The sequence below is a fragment of the Calliphora vicina genome, chromosome 1 (assembly GCF_958450345.1).
Source record: "Calliphora vicina chromosome 1, idCalVici1.1, whole genome shotgun sequence".
Classification (NCBI taxonomy): domain Eukaryota; kingdom Metazoa; phylum Arthropoda; class Insecta; order Diptera; family Calliphoridae; genus Calliphora; species Calliphora vicina.
In genome coordinates, this window is record NC_088780.1 from 156429272 (window position 1) to 156442228 (window position 12957).

Genomic DNA, 12957 nt, shown 5'->3' on the forward strand with positions numbered 1-12957 from the left:
CCGTTCATTAGTTTCACCAATAAAAATAAACTTTTCTTTCTGTACAAAGACGTTCCTATGTTTTGGGAAAATATTATTTTTACCGATAAATGCTAGTTTAACATTTTTAGAGTTTTGCCATTAAGTGTAGTTTTTACATGAAAAAGTTTGACTATTTAATTTTCAAATAAATTTCCTTTGAAAGCAAATATGCAGGAATCATTCAAGTGTTTAAAGGCATTACAATAAAAAAAATCAAAAGTAAAGTTAATCACTTTGGTAAATGAGGCTATAGTTATAATGTTTTTTTACTTCAACAATTTTCCACATATAATACGACACGTTACAATTTCACGGAACATTAGGAGGAACAAATGGTAGATAGGTTTCTGTTATTCATTATATATTTATTTATTTAATACAAAGACTTTTTTAACAATCAATCAAATCAAACATTATTTTGTGTTGAATCCCATGGAATAGAAGACAGTTATTGTAACTAAGCATGTATGTACGATTATGGTATGTGGAAGTATTTGTGTATACACATACATGCATACATATGCTCATGTATGTATGTGCTGTGTAAGGACTTCATTTTTATTTTTCACGAAAAAAGGGATAATAATAATACAATAATAAAAATTCTATCAAATATTTTTTCCATTTTTCCCAAACAGGGTTCGTTCGTTTATGAACGAAAGGAAAAAAAAACTTGGTCACATAGACACACTGTCTATGTATGAGAGGGGATGTGTGTGTGTGTCTCTGAGTGTGTTTACGTGCAACGAACGTTTATGTACTTGATAACAAAGACAAAACCAAAAGTAGGGCAGTGTGTTTTTGTTTTCGTTTTTCTTCGTCTGTTTGTTTTCATGCTCTTTCGTTTGGCTCTCTCTCTAGTGATATAAGAAGCTCTCAATAAAAATAAAAGAAGCATACTTAGCAGACATGTTTTGAAAACAGGCAGGCAGCCAGGCATTTAATGTTTAAACGTTCAACGGTGCGGATGTGTAATATAAATTTTGTTTACAAGTAATAATTAATAGTGCATTAAAACAAAACAAACAGATAAACATCTTAAATTATACAGCAAATAAATAACATAAAGCATTATTTTACAACAAAATAATAAAATAATTTAATTTAATTGATTTAATTAAACTTTCTCGCCAAAAAAACAAAATACAAATTAAATTAATTCTAGCTAGAATTTTTTTCTAGATTCCTTTTTATGCTCAATATCCTAAAAATTTAGGGATTTGATTTCATATTTATCTGTTTGTGTGTATGTATTCTTCGTTAAAAGCTCTTGAAAAAGCTCAGAGTTTGTATGTTCTGTTTTCCGTTTTAAATATTATTGTTGTTGTTATATTTGTTTGATTTCCTTTTGATGTCAGAAACAAGAGAAAAGTGTTTATAAAAACAAAAAAATAAATGAATAAAAAACGATAAAAATCTTACCGCTTAAACCAGATTATCTGCTATAATCATCAAAAAGAAACTAAACAAATTTAAATTTATATCTACATTTAAATTTTTCCCTCAAAATTCATTTTAAAATACCTAATTTATACCATTTATTTTTTTCTTCTTCTTTATTTTGCAGAAATTATTAATAACCTTTGAATAAAAAAAAAATTTGAAAAAAAAAGAAAAATTGTGTTAACCTATTTAAAGTGCCATTGTTTTGAATTAATATTATAAATTATTATAAAAAATATATAATAAATTACTAGAATACCAACCAATTACACTTAGTAAATTAATTTAAATTAATATTTAAACAAAACCAAAAAAAAAATCAAATCCTTGTGGCTTAAGCTTATTTATCAAGTTATAATTTGTATTTTGTATTTAAACGTGTGTGTGTCAGTTATTAATAAGTGTCAATTTTTGTTAATTGGTATTCTTAAAAAAAATCACCAAAAAATAATAAAATAAAATTTAACGCAATAGTTACAACTACCACAACTGAGACGTCACATTCCTTGAGAAGTCTACAAAATAATGGAATTCGTGCTGTAATTTTACACCAAAAACAAATTGTACTAGAAAACATTTCTTAACTTCGATAAGTAACTCATGTGCAAGTTTTTGGTGTGAATGTTGGCAACAGTGGAGTGGCACGTTGGTTTAGCCTGTACTAGGTAAGTTTTGAGTTTTGTTTTTGAAAATTATTTATATTATCATAAATTCCACAAAACATTACAAACAAAATTGTAACTTGGGTATTCCGATAATATTCAGTGAACACATAACATTTCCTTTTAATTTGAATTTTTTTTTTTGGAAAATTAAAAAAATTTAAATTTTTTTTGGAAATAATCTTAAAAACTTTTAAATTGACTAAACAACTAAATCTAAAATTGTTTGTGAATAGAAATCCTACTATTTTTACTTTTCTCAACAACTGAATTTATTAGTAAAATTGACGAATTTAAATACAATAATACACTTTTAAACATAAGAGGAATTTAATAAAAATACATTTGAAAAACTAAAAAATGAGTACCCTGTAATTATACTGTAAAATATGACGAAAATCGGGCAACATTTGTCACTAGTCTCCTACCTATTGTGAGGATCGGTCCATAATTGAAAAAGAAAAATATATTATTTTCACGGACACCACTACGTGATAAAAGACCAAAAAAAATACCCGTTTTGCCCAGTCCCAGTTTTGCCCAAAGTCAATAAATTCGAAATAAATTTAGAAACATGTAGACGGTTTTTAAATCTGCCTAAAAGTATGCTTTAGTTTATAATAATTTAATAGTTTATGGCCCAAAATTATAGAGAAACAGAGGGGAAACTAGGAAAAAACTTAAACAAAAATATGACTCAAAATAATCACACTCGCATTGTTTTTGTTTTCACATAGTTTTTTCCATAGAGAAACATAGAGCGGAAACTAGAAAAAAACTCAAACAAAAAAATTACTCAAAATAATCACACATACGAGTGTTGTTTTTGTTTTCACATAGTTTTTTCTACTAATACATTCTCACCACTTAGGTTTCTGACAAATGAGTTAGGTCTTTGACAGGAGAGTTTCCGCTCTATGTCTATTCTTTATGGTTTTTTCTAGGTTTTTGACAGGAGAGTTTCCGCACTATGTCTATTCTCTATGGCCAAAACACTTAATTCCTTTAGTTTTTTCTTACTATTTTATATTATCCTACCTAAACGGTGTTAAGAATCATTCCTAGGAAGTTCATATGTTCTAGGAAGTTGCTTATTGAGATCTTAGGTACATTTTCGTAGTTGATTGTTTCCTTGAATTTTGAACGGTTTGCTACCTATGGACCTGAACAGGGGAAAAAGGTAAAAAATCGAATTTTTTAAAGTTTTTTGCTATATAATCTTGAAGATGAAGGTTTTTTGATTTTATATGTTCTTTATGACAAGGGCTACTACTTTGCCTCAGAGAGTAAATCAAAATTCCGAACTGTTTGCAAGATATGAGCCTGTGAAAATTATCACTTTTTTGCAAAAATTACACCGAGGCCCCAAATCTTTGGGGGCCCATAAAAAAGTGCATGGCTTTGGGCAAAACTGGGAGATTTGTGAGTTTCTTCATAGTGGTTGTAGTCTTCCGAATTCAGCTTTAGCTTTATTGAGCCTGTTATCGGTGCTAACGTTGTTGATCCTCATCAACGTTAGCCTGTTATCTCAACTTTTGCTTGCATAATCCTATCGCATAATCCGCATAATCCTATCGCATAATCCACATATCCGCATAATCCTATGTTTTACTTCTTCTCTCTGAACAGACTCTATAATGAATAGCAGGGGTGATAGGCACTGCTTAATATAACACATAATTGTTTTAATTATGTAGTTAAATCATTCGAATTTTTTTGATTATTTCCAAAAAAATAAAATCTTGAATAAAATCGCGATTTCTTCTAAATTAAACGAATAAAAGTTGAAATTATGTATTAATAATTTTTTATAGATTTTTCCAAAAAAAACGGAATGACAAACTTATATATACACAGAGAAAACAGATTCGTGATAGCAACCGAATTTGTTGCCAATCGAATAATTCGTTTGCACACATAGAATTTTTCAGTTCTAACAACAGAAAGTCAGTTGATAAAGAAGAATTTCAGCCGAGTTTCCAAAATATTTTAGCCACAACTGTAAAATTCAGTAACTAAGATAGAATCATTCGATTGGCAATAAATTCGGTTGCTATCATGAATCTGCTTTCTCTGTGTACCCTTGCAACTCATGGTGAAGGGTATAAAAATGGGTGGGATCAGCACATTGTAGTTGTATCTCCCAAACCAAGTTTTGTTAGTTATTTTCCAATATCGAGTGAACTGTAATTGTGAGAGTATTTAAACATTGTGTAAATCCCTTTGATGCCAGTGTCCTGTTATGGGGATCAGAGAAAGGGAAGTGCATCTCTCATATACAAATTAAATATTTATTATCGAATATCTGGGGAACGAAAATAGTGAAATTGTCAAAACTTTGAGTGTGATAATTTTTTACGTTGTCCAATCGGGACTGATTTTTGAAAATCCCGGGATTTGATATTTGGTAAAGAATTCCGAAATTCCGACCCGGGGATTCGGGATTTTCGGGAAATCTAAATCCCGAAAATTATAAGAAAGAAACGTATATATCTTTGCAATTGAAAGTAAATTTTTTATTTAGCAGATAATTTGTATTACACACTAAAAAGCATACCTACATGCATATAAAAAAATTAAATATAATTCATAAATAAATCTTGATTGCAATAAAATACTTGCATGATTTTATATTTCTGAAAATGGCGAAAAGAAAGAAAAGGGTCGATGCAGATACAATTAACTACTTCTTTAAAAAATCTGGACATCAGTCAAGCATGACCAGAAAAAAACCGTTCATTAGTTTCACCAATAAAAATAAACTTTTCTTTCTGTACAAAGACGTTCCTATGTTTTGGGAAAATAAACAAACAGACGAAGAAAAACGAAAACAAAAACACACTGCCCTACTTTTGGTTTTGTCTTTGTTATCAAGTACATAAACGTTCGTTGCACGTAAACACACTCAGAGACACACACACACATCCCCTCTCATACATAGACAGTGTGTCTATGTGACCAAGTTTTTTAATCAAAATTCCGAACTGTTTGCAAGATATGAGCCTGTGAAAATTATCACTTTTTTGCAAAAATTACACCGAGGCCCCAAATCTTTGGGGGCCCATAAAAAAGTGCATGGCTTTGGGCAAAACTGGGAGATTTGTGAGTTTCTTCATAGTGGTTGTAGTCTTCCGAATTCAGCTTTAGCTTTATTGAGCCTGTTATCGGTGCTAACGTTGTTGATCCTCATCAACGTTAGCCTGTTATCTCAACTTTTGCTTGCATAATCCTATCGCATAATCCGCATAATCCTATCGCATAATCCGCATAATCCTATGTTTTACTTCTTCTCTCTGAACAGACTCTATAATGAATAGCAGGGGTGATAGGCACTGCTTAATATAACACATAATTGTTTTAATTATGTAGTTAAATCATTCGAATTTTTTTGATTATTTCCAAAAAAATAAAATCTTGAATAAAATCGCGATTTCTTCTAAATTAAACGAATAAAAGTTGAAATTATGTATTAATAATTTTTTATAGATTTTTCCAAAAAAAAATTTAATTGTGAATAAAATCGCGATTTTTTCTAAATTTTTTTAAAAAAAAAATTGATATGTCCTAAGGACTCCAAAGGGTATGTGTTTACGGGATATGGTCAAAATCGGAATGCCGTACGTTAAAAATATGTGTTTTTCAGAAAATTATAAAAAAAAAATGTCCGTGATTTATAATTATATTTCCAAAAAATAATTTAAATATACGTAAACAAGAATTCTTTAGTTAAAACAATAATCGTAAATAATTTTTCGACTAAAATTGGTTTATAAGGACTTTGCGGAGATTTTCAATATCTAATTAGCAATATTAAGATATTACCCTAAAAGTATGCCACTTTTTTTGTTAATATAATAACTGTCCAGTTTAAAATTTCACATAAATATGCTTAATAATAAAAATACGAATTCCTGGAATATTCTCGAAAGAAAACAAATTTGCATTTTGTAATTGTTTTATACAAAAACAATAAATATGAGTACAGTAAGTTTAGTGTGCAAACGTGCTAAGCCCGTTTTTTTATTTTTTATAGGAGATACAAATTTTTTTAAAATCTTTTTTTTACATATTTTTTATATTATAATTTATATTTTAAAATGTTTTGAACTTTTTATTTAAATGTATGAGTTGGAAAAAGTTTTGAAAGCTTTTTTAAATTGTTTCTTATGGTACGAAAAAAACAAAAGTTCTATTTTAAAATAAAGTCGAGTTTATTATTAATTAAATTAACTTTAAAATTTCTTTTATAGTTAGGCTGAATAATTTCGTTAGGCTGAATAATTTCATGATGATGGAGCAGATTAAAATCATTTATTTTAATTTAAGAAAATTTAAAAATCCTCCACATTGTCGACCTGTGTTATTTCTCACAACTAGGCGCTTTGAGAATTTGCCAAAAAACGTTTTATTTTGAAATTTATTAGAATATTTTTAAAAAAATATTTTAATAAATTTATTACTGAAAATATTTGTGAAAAACAAAATAAAGTCAAGGTAAAAAACTATAATTTCAAAATTTTTACTTAAATATCTTTTAAACTATAAGAGAAATAAACAGGAATTTCTTTACCTTGCCACTTGCATTCATTGAAATCTGCAATTTTTCATAACCAGAAGAGGTCGAATTTGACACCCTGCATCAATACAAATGAAAACAAAAATTTCAAAACTTTAAATTAAATAAATCTTAAAGTATTAGAGAAATAAGTAGGATTTTCATTATTTTAATATTTGCTTATATAACAAAGTAAAATATATCCATATTTGTACGAGCTCTATAAAGTTTTGGAAACCAGAGGCAGTTGATTTTGGCACCCTGTATTTCACCTTGTATTCGAACCGGATGGTACCACATTTGCACATTAACTTTGATATTAGAAACAAAATATTATTGAAATAACTTTGCCATGACATTTTAAATCATAAAATAAATTGTGGTTTATTTATTTAAATAAAACATTAAAAAATCGAAATAAACGTGTACTTTAGACAATGGTCGAGAAAACAAAAAAAAAATTATACTAAAATTTATATTTTCAAAATTAGTTTATCTAGTATTCGTTAAAAACACAACAATTATTTGAAATGTCAGAAATGGAAATGAAATATAAGCTTTGAAATCAAAAAAAAAAAAAAATAACAGTTTGGAAAACCAGTTTAGAGTTAGCACATTTGCACATTAACTTTGCTGTTAGAAACTAAATATTTTAGAAATAACATTGCCATGAATTTCCTTATCATAAAATAACTTGTGGTTTAATTATTTAAATATAACATTAAAAAACACTTTTATAAATATACAAGTGAATTAGTTTTATATTATTATGAATCAGTTATGTTTATACTAGAGGTGCAGCAGAAATCTAAAGTTACATTTAGATGCAAAATAACAAATCCAAATAATTTAAGAAACCGCTCTAGAAATTTATTATACATAAAATCATCAAACGAAAACGTTTTGGATTTTCCTTGATTTGTTTAAAATTAAATAACATACTTTAGTTCAAATCATTAAATTTAAACATTAGTATAAATTAATAGGATGAAAAAAAGAAGAATTAAAAATCACCCAAGCTCCTTTTTACATACAATAGTTTCGTTTTTCATAAAGACACCGAAGGTTTTCTTTTCTTAATTCATATAGTTATTTTTTTAGTTCATTATTATATTGCATGTCAGTTCGTTCTTAAACACGCAAGTTTTCAAGCTCCGCAAACGTTTGAAAAATGAAGTTGTATAAAGTTTATTAAATATATTTATGTATGTGGCCTATTTATTTGTAAAACACATGTCGTAAAGAAATGTCATTAAATTAAATTTATGGTTAAAGTAACAATTGAACTAAATAAAGTTTTATATTCATGTCAGCAATTTTACTATAAATTGCGAAAATACTAAATTTTAGTTTATTCATAAGAGGGAAATATGTATGTAATGCTATAATTCTGTATATTGAACGAAATAGAAAATTTAAATATATATTTGAAAAACTGGGTTAAATAAATGTGTAATATTAAAAAGCACTGTCCCAAACTAATGATTACTTAGGGTGAAAACTAGTAACATAAATAGTTACTTTTATATTTATAGCTATTTTAATTTGTGCACATCCTAAGCTGGGGGTCAATTGACCATTTTTGATTACAATGAGACTGTCAGATAGCTGGTCCAAAGTAGTCAACGCATTGGTTTCACAGAATCAGTTACCTTACTAGCTACATAACTGGTTACTTGATAATCTACATAACTTGTTGTTTTAACGTGTACAGATGCTACTTGACCTCAAATAGTTAGATAAAAAGAAACGTTTAAAGTCATTACACTCTAGATTACTTAGAGACTCTTAAGTGGCAATTGTATTCACGATAGATTGCATGAAATATATAAAGTAACCAATTGTGTTCTCTTTCCACTACAAAGAGCAAATACGTGTCAAATGACCCAAAATATATAAATTGGAATCAGCTAAGTGATCAGACATTAGTGACAACTACTGTCTATAAAGTTCTAGGAGACTGTCCTGAACTAGTGATTTTACCTATCATTTAGGGTGACAACTAGTTACATAACTAGCTACGTGACACGTGCTAGCCTAAGCAGCTGATCGATTGACCCTATTGGATTAAAATATGACTATCTGATAGCTGGTCCAAAGTATTCAAAGCATTGGATTCACATAACGGTTATATAAAGTCAGTTATCTTACTAGCTACCTAACTGGTAACTTGATCAGCTACGTAACTAGTTATTTTAACATGTCAAACGACATGTCAAATAGTCGTTAAATTAGACAGTCCAATTGTTTGTAAACAAACCATCCTCCGAATGCTTTAAACTAAATAATAATTATAGTGCAGTATAAAATAAACATGAAAATATGCTGTAGAGAAACCTTCTTGAAGGCCTTATTTTGGAGGTACATACATGGACACCCAGCTGTATTGCAAAATCATTACCATTTTACACGACGTGTCATTGGTAGCCAAGGCCTTGCATTCTCGCTTCTATTAGAGCGCTGGTAGAAGGCCTCCTTAAGAATGCATATTAGAAGGTGTTCCGTTGAAGGCCTGTTGCGTAATATCTCACAGAATGTCTACATAAGAACTTGTATCAAAAGTCCTGAAAATGAAGGTCTAATTAAAGCTTTTATATAGGGTTATTAGGGAAAATAAAAAATATTAGGGAAAATATTTGTTTAACTACTTCAAGAGAACTTCGCAACATCAAATGTTATGAAAGACTAGTTTTTTTTAGAAGATTTTGTTCCTTCTTCTGGTTTTTTGAAGGAGAATGTCTTCTGCGTGAAGGCAGAGTAGAATGAGAATCGCATCTTTTAGAATCTGCAAGAGGAAGGCGTACAAAGTGAAGATCCAAAATTTGTTCCCGCTGGGATGTGCCATTAGTGACAATTGTAGTCTTAATTGCTGGGGAATATTGCAAATACCTATACATCAGCTTGGTCCGATTTGTATGGACAAAAATTTGTCGATATTGTGCCATCGATTTTTCGATAGCTTTTAACATGAGGAAAAAAAATTCCACTACGACATATCAAAATAATGATTTTTGAGGCGCCCAAATTTCAGAAAAAGTTTTTTTTTTATTACCAACTTAGATGCCTTAAAAACAAAAGTTGAGAAAAGGTAAATTTGTTTACTTTTGCTGAAATTTGGGCGTCACGAAAATGATTCTTTTGATATGTCGTAGTGTATGCTTTTTCCTCATGCTAAAAGATATCGGAAAATTGATGACACAATAACGATTGCTAAATAGACTCAAAACTACTATACACACATGCATATAATAACAAATAGCGGAGTTGAATACTAAAGAATAGCATACTTTTAGGCGGACTTAAAAAATATAGTATAGAAAGAAATACTCGTGAAAATAACAATCATGAAAATAATTTTGAACCGTTTTTTAAGTATTAAACACAAAATATATTTATTTAATAAGGTGCCGTATAGATAATTCTTTATAAAAACACAAATCAAATTATATATAATAACTAATATTGTATTGTTTAACTCAATCCAATTATCAGTCATGTTTAAACATTTATAAAGCAATTTAAACTTAAATAATAATACAAAAAAAAACCATTCATTCACATGTCACATTTAATACATACATACATACATACACATTTGCATGAATATTTGTATGCATATGTTTTCCTTTTTCAGTCATATGCATTTCTATATGAAAGTTTAATAAAGCGTAATTTGTTATTACAGTATCAGTGTATAAATAAAGAAACAAAAAAGAAACAAGAAACATACAAAAAATGTACAAACAAAATATGAATGAATGACAATCAAATACGACAATTGAAGGATTTTAAAGGTGGTTGTCGTCCGTCGCCAATGGTCACAGATTAATATTGACAATGGTATATTGGTGTCCACATTGTCATGAAAACGAACAGTTGCCACCACCATCCGCTAAGGTAAAACAATAGTAAAATAATAATAAAAAAAAAGAATTCAACATTCATCCATCCATACATATGTATGTATAACAAATAACATAGATGTATATGTAAGTCTTTACATAGATATGTCGAGTAAATGTAAATTTATACATGTCATTTCATGCTTGTATTCTTATTCATTTGTAAATTCGATTCGTAATTGTTTGGCGGTCATTTTTGTTTACGAAATAATCTTTAAATGTAAGTTTATTTTCTATTTGTCATGCAATACTGTGCAATTGTGTGTAAATTTGTGTTTTTTAAAAAAAAAATTAGTTTAAATTTTCTTCTTATTGTCCCAATTCATTATTCATTAGGCTTGTTCTAGGTGCAAACAAATATGAAAAAAATTGTATTCATATGTAGACAAATTATAATCATACTCGTAATAATATTGGTTAAGGTAAAAATAAATATTGGAAGTTGTTTAAATTATTTACATATTCAAAGTATCCCATCTACTGATGTTAAATTTTTGTTTTCAAAAAACAATCAAATAACTAGAACCCGTGCTGGAGATCGAGTTATACACGTTTTATGTGACTGTGTATTTATATTGGATGTATGACTTAAAAATGGGGGATTTACAATAGATGGCGTATCTTCTGAACGAGGTTTTAGTTACACAGTGCAACACGAAAAAAAGACCAAAAAAAAAAGACCCGTCTCTTCCAGTTTTGCTCAAAGTCATGTACTTTTTTTATGGGCCCCCAAAGATTTGGGGCCTCGATGTCATTTTTGTAAAAAAGTGATCATTTTATCAGACTCATATCTTGCAAACAGTTTGGAATTTTGATTTACTCTCTGAGGCAAAGTTGTAGCCCTTGTCATACAGAACAAAAATTGTGAACATATCAAATCAAAAAAAATTCATCTTCAAGATCAAAATCGCAAAAAACCTTAAAATATTCGAAATAAAAGTTTGAAGACCATGAAGATTTCTGTCAAACTCAACAAGTGCTTGCGAAATCATTGCGAGCTATTCAAGCAGGAATTTCAAAACGTTTGCGAGCAGCAGGATTCATCCAAAAGCTGGGAAATTGGGTACCATACGAATTGAAGTTGTGAGACGATTGACGCTTGAAAGATGATTTTGCATGTCCGAAATGATGCTTGAATGCTATAAAAGAAAATAATTTTTGCACTGAATCATTACTTGCGATGAAAAATGGATCCATTATCCCAAACGTAAATGATCGTATGTGAAGCAAGGTCAACCAGCCGAATCGTCACGAAAGCTAAATATCCATGGCGCTTTATTTGGTGGGAGGAAAAATGGCCATAGCTGTTATGAACTGCTGAAATCTCACCAGACTATCACAGGGAACCTGTACCAAACGCAAATGATTCGCTTGAAGCGAACAATTTCCGAAAAACGCCCAGAATATGCGGGCAGATATGAAACCGTAATATTTCATCGTGACAACGCTAGGCTAAATGTTGTAATACATGTTAAAAAGTATTTAGAATGAAGTGGTTGGGAAATTTAGGGTGTTTGACTTTAAAATGTAGGATTTTTTCCAATATTTAGCTTTTAGTTTGAAATATTTGTACAATATAAACTTATTCAAAGTAATGACCATTGTTAACTATGACCTTTTCCCATCTTTCTGGCAACATATGGATTCAGATCCAAAAGAACAGTTTATCTTTTGAGGCCAAGCATGAATCAAACATTTGTGAAACCTACCTGCACTGTTTTTTCTCTGAGTTAATATTTTGGGGTGTTCACATTATCGCGAGTGCACTGTATTCCAGTAAGTTTTTTTAAATCGCCCCTTTCCCAGTACTAAATCGCTTGGTCTGCCTGAGCCCATATAAGTTAACCAAATGTCGGGTAAATTTCGTTCCCAGCATGACCTTCATGACCAGGTATCTAGCATAATGTTTGATTATTGTGCGTACCGAGTTCATTAAAAAATGCAACGCAGTCCATGACCACACCAAACTTCTAAAATAACGCAATCTCCTTCTCAGACATTCATCATAAAGGTTGTTGTAAATTTCCTCCTGAAATAAATATTGAGGTGTAAACACCGGCCCCAGTATCACCATTACTATGTCATCAAGTCTGATTTGACCATTTTCGGGTATAAGGATTCTGAAATTATTAGGAAACACTAAAGTTGGTAACGTGAAGTCGGATACTCCCATACTGTTGTTGCTCCCAGCAAGATCACCTGGCTTAGTCCCAGATATATCCGGTAGTTTTATCGAATTTTGTGTCAACAAAGTGTTATATGCGCGATGTTTTGCTTTACATCTTTAATTTGAAAAAAAGAAAAGAAAATTACTGGCCGAAAAATGCCTAGAATATGCGGCCAGACAGGAAACCTTAATATTCCATCATGACAA

At 29.6% G+C, this 12957-nt stretch overlaps 1 protein-coding gene across 1 annotated transcript in view; it reads left to right on the forward strand.

The window, feature by feature from the left end:
- Positions 1-1914: 1914 nt before the first annotated feature.
- slo (calcium-activated potassium channel slo) overlaps positions 1915-12957 on the forward strand; it is a 155815-nt gene continuing 144772 nt past the window's right edge. Inside the window, exon 1 of the mRNA XM_065516316.1 lies at positions 1915-2129. The gene's annotated coding sequence lies outside the window, so the exon portion shown is untranslated. The remainder of the gene's footprint in view (positions 2130-12957) is intronic.